Source organism: Euphorbia lathyris, chromosome 5 (genome assembly GCF_963576675.1).
Source record: "Euphorbia lathyris chromosome 5, ddEupLath1.1, whole genome shotgun sequence".
NCBI lineage: Eukaryota > Viridiplantae > Streptophyta > Magnoliopsida > Malpighiales > Euphorbiaceae > Euphorbia > Euphorbia lathyris.
In genome coordinates this window covers 5,654,513-5,659,624 of record NC_088914.1, presented here as the reverse complement: position 1 = coordinate 5,659,624, position 5,112 = coordinate 5,654,513, and the positions used below count along the sequence as shown (strand labels likewise).

Below are 5,112 nucleotides of genomic sequence, written 5' to 3'. Positions count from 1 at the left end.
CAGCTATTAACAATCAGTTAAGTTTTACCAAACAAGTTTTTTACACAATCAGCTAGTCAAATCAGCTAAACAACAAGGTAATCAGGTAATCAGCTAACAGCTATTTGCCAAATAGGATCGTGGTTTGATTTGAAAAGAGAGTGGATTTTTAGTGGAAAGAGCTCCAAAAATAGCGATTTTAAAAAATAAAAAATTTGATTTCCTATCAACCAGAAGCAAAGATAAAAAAAAAAAAAAACTAAGACTACAACTAATGAATATCAAATAATTGATAAAAAAAAAATCTGTTCTTACAAGTTACCAAGATCAAGAAATAAATTCATCCAATAAAATTATATCGTTCTGAACAATTTTAATTCTTGAATATTTTATTTTAAAGTCGTTATTGTTATTTTGAGAAGTTAGTAAAAGTTTAGTGATCACAAGTGTTAAAATGTGTAAACTTAAGTGATTTTTATGTTAAGTTTTAGAGTTCAATGGTCATACCATTTAAAAAAACAAGGTAAGTGGTCATAGGTGTAAATCCTCAGATGATTTTGTAAGAGTTTTAAGTGATAAGTTACACCCACAACACACCGAATTATGCAAAGTCGAGATCAGTCCGCGTCTTGAATACGCAGGGAGTGGTCCCTTTGGTAAACTCCAATAGTCAAGTTAGTGAGGAGACATTAGAGATAAATGTAGAGTGAAAATGTTACCGTCGAGTGACGAAGCCAGGATCTTAAAGTTGGAAGCTAATTTTAATTGTGGTTAGGGTAATTTTTCAAAATCTAGCGCGTTAGGGCTAGTAAAATGTTTTTTTTAGCTTGGAGCGCCAAATGTGAAAAAGAGTATACATGTAACATTTTTACATTTTTTTTATTTTTCATAAATTAAAATTTAATTTAGAAATTAAGTTATTTGAATCTCAAAGATAAGAAATTAATTTTTTTAATAAAAAAGACATGATAAAAACGAGTTCAAAAGTTTTATGAAAATAAAGAGTTCTAAATAACACATTTATCTTTAATCATCTCATTTATTTTAGAATATTCAAATAATTGTACATAAAGTTTATATATTCTAATAATTGAGATGATGTATTAAAATAGCTTCAAACTTTTTAAGAAATAGTTAATTTAACTCATTCGTATTAAATAATACAATTTCAGTCTCAACGTTTATTAAATTGTATAATTTCAAATCCAACATATATCAAATAATGAAACTAAAAGTCGGACTAACAAAAATTGATACATCAATTTGTTAACCCCTCCGCACTTAGCCCTTTCATACGCATCATGTCTTGATTCCACTCTAATTTATAAAAAAAAATTGGATGTAACTGTATAATAATTTGATATGTCAATTTCAGTTAATATATGCCTTTAATTACATTTGATAAACTGTAGATATCCATTTTTATCCGAAATTTTAAAATAAAAAATAAAATCTTAACAAATTTTATCTAAAATTCTGGCAAATCCAAAAAATATATCAAAGTATTGACCTTTATAGCTCACATATGATTTATTAGAGACGTTTTTATATCGATTCGTTATATTCCGATATGATTATTAAATTATATCCATAGTATAACCTATTGAAATAAAAATATATTTCCTAATATATTAAATTATATTCAAGACATAATTTATTATATTCTAAGTATATTTCTTAAGTTTGTCAAGCCTCAAACATAATTCATTAATTAGATTCAATTCTTGTCTAAACACTTTTTAGGATGCCCGCTATAGTTACTTTGTTTTTTACAAAGTACCGTTACTTGGTGTAGTTTTCACCATTGGATGATGGAGCATAAAATTAATCCAATGGTAAAAACCACACCAAATAACGGTACTTTGTAAAAAACAAAGTAACCATAACGAACACCCTAATTTTAGAAATTCTAATTTATATGTTCTAAAGTTATATTTAGGAATTCTTATGGTCTAAATAAGACGTTATGACAAAATCAATTCATAATATCACTTGTAGTTGCTTTGAAAAAAAAAAATTGGTTTACAAGTTGTATTTAGAATGTAATTTCCATAAATTAACTTATGGCAAATGAATAAAAATTGAACTTGTAAAATAATGGAACAAAAACAAAATATTTACAAAACTAATTCAACATTTTGTTTTACAGCAAAAGAACAAATCTAGCCTTCAATTCAAGAAGGCCAACCTTCAATTCAAATTTCTAGACAAAAACAAAATAGACAGCATTATAATTTCTCTTTTCAAAAGAAATACCCATTTCCAATGCAGAAAAGACAAACAAAAAAACAAAAAGAGTAATGCCGAAAAAGATTATAAGTAGAGCTGTTTTTGCTCATTTAAGGGAGGCCAATCTGAGGAGAAAATTTTGGGAGCCAAAAGTTGTAGAGAGCAATTCTGTTTTTTTCAACTATTTTTAGGCAGAAATCAGTGTAATAGTTTCAAACTTAAAAATATCCAAAGAGTACATTCATCAAAATTCAATATAAATCAAATAATTATTCTCTATTTGAGCTAAGGATTTTTATTCTCAGTTTATAAAAACAGTGATTGAAAACATCTATTTTAGAAAACGAACTGATTTTGTAAACTTTAAATAAAAATCTCAGCTCCTTAAGTATATGATGTTTATTTAATGCATTCTAAATTTCTGATACTAACCATTTATTATTTTTATTAACCATATGTGTTATCCACACTATTGCATATATTATTCCTACCTTGCATATATTATTCCTACCGTACTAACATTACATTTATTATTTGTGCTAACCATTTTATTATTTTTTGCTAACCATACGTACTTATTTCCATCCCCCTAAATAATGCAGATTATTTCCATCTCCTAGATAATGCAGGTTTACATTTTTGTAAATGTTAATTAGAGCTTCAAACTAACTTATTACCCTTAAACTAGATTAAATCCAATTTTAATTCAAACCTCATTGGTCTCCAATCAGACCTCACGTCCTGGATAGAGTAGAGTAGATTTCCACTATTTTATTGTGCTGTTACAAAGTATTAAGAAACAGAAAACTCATAAATATAGGAAAAATAAAACCAAAAGAAAACCAAAAATATCCAATCTAGTCAAACGAAGCTCTTTATTTCCGTTCTCCACCTCACCGGATCCGAATCATCACCATCGTTCTTCTGAGATTCCAGATCTAAACGAAAAACAACAAGAGCAAGAAACTAATCACCGTCTCATTACTTCAGATTTCAGTCCTCATATATAAAAAGAAAACGAAACAGACCAAAATAAATAAACAGGTCTTACCTCAACCCGAACAGCAGCAACGGCAGACCAGAGAGCAGAGTTCGACTGCAGATGCGGAGGCAGACGCGGTGACTCCGTCTGAGAAGATGGCCAAGCGGCGGACCGAGGCAGCAGGCGAAAAACGGACGGCGGAAGACAGCGGCTCGAACGGACAAACGATGAAGGATTCGTCACGAAAATGACGGACACCGTGGAGGGGTAGGCGGCTGCGGACACGGATGAGACAGGGCTGCCGGTGGTCAACCATCGAAACCGCAAAACTAAGGAGGATTAGAGAGGAGGCTGAATAGACGGAACGGAATGGAAGTCGTAACCGGCGGCGGCGGAAGGAGGTCCGGCCATGGCTAAGCTTTTGAGGGAGAATAGAGGAAGAAAGAAAAGAAGAGGCTGTGATACTATTCTGGAAGTAAAAGATGGGGGCTGGTTTAGATGGAATAGGTTTAGGATGCTTTTATATTGAAGTTTAAAGCTAGGGTATACGTGGTCACTGATTAATTGAGAAAGGCTTTGTTTTTTTAAATCAACTTTGGGCCAAGTCTCATTAAAATGGTTTAGTAGGCTTAATCTAATTAACTCAATTTCTATTAACTTTTCGTTTTACACTAATTAGAGTTGCTTTTCAATGTTAATAAATTTCTCTTATAATTAATAAATGCTTTTTTTAATAAATTAACTTAGGTCATATAAATTATTCATTGACTCCCATTCTAATCCAATATATAAGAATAATCGTATATATGATTATTAAAAAAATTTCATCATTTATCAATGTTATTATGTCTCCATAATATAACATAATTTTCTTGATATTTTTTTTATCATCGAATCCGCTACCCGTGGTTATGTCATAATGACGTGAATGTTTCACGAACATTAATCTCACATATGATATAGTCTCGAACTCTCTGCACGAGGTTATGTGTTAACCGTGTATATGGTTACGAAACTTAAAACATGATGGAAATTATTAAACAAACTCAAAGAATCATCTCAGAATTAAAAACGACGCGTAAGGTTATGTGATAATTCATACGTAGTTAAAATTTAATCAAGATAGCCAAGACTATTGTGCATTAACACCTTTTCATACCATTGGGTAAAGTCATGTTTGACTCTATACGCATTCGTAACCCCGAAAGATCCCACGAGCATCAAAGAGAGGTTTAAACAAACGTTATCATCGACTAAAGCAATATCAGACACGAACGCGTGTGCCGATTTATCGGGCGGGGTAGGGTAAGATTATGTCTCTTCCCTACACGTAACCGGAAACCGAACTTAGATTCAAAGAATGTATGACTTAATTTATAGAAATATTTAATTATACTACTTTTAAAATTATAATTATAAATATTCAATTAGATTAAAAAAAATTATTGGTCACAATCAACCTCAATATCATTACACATTTAACCTACTATTCGTTAGTATCAACTTCAATACTTAAAAAATGAATAAAATCTGTTTAAAAGTTTAGTTTGCTTTTATTATTTATACTGTTAGAAAAGACAAAAAGAAGAAGCGGAATTCTTCAAAAACAATGCTAAATTAGTATATATTTACAGCAAAAGTATGTATACAGTATAATAATAAAAATTGAATCCCCTTATAGCCATTGACCTGTCTGGCCTAGGCCGAGGGCCGGCCCTGATTCAAAGAATGTATGACTTAATTTATAAAAATATTTAATTATACTACTTTTAAAATTATAATTATAAATATTCAATTAGATTAAAAAAAATTATTGGTCACAATCAACTTCAATATCATTACACATTTAACCTACTATTCGTTAATATCAACTTCAATACTTAAAAAATGAATAAAATCTGTTTAAAAGTTTAGTTTGATTT

General features: G+C 30.0%; 1 long non-coding RNA gene across 1 annotated transcript; it reads right to left on the bottom strand.

Annotated features, from left to right (window-relative positions):
- Window positions 1-2,954: 2,954 nt before the first annotated feature.
- LOC136228621 (uncharacterized) lies at window positions 2,955-3,760 on the bottom strand. Its single transcript, XR_010688770.1, has 2 exons — window positions 3,260-3,760; window positions 2,955-3,146 (listed from the first exon to the last, which is right to left on the bottom strand). It is a non-coding gene; the product is annotated as an uncharacterized lncRNA (long non-coding RNA).
- Between the last annotated feature and the right edge of the window lie 1,352 nt (window positions 3,761-5,112).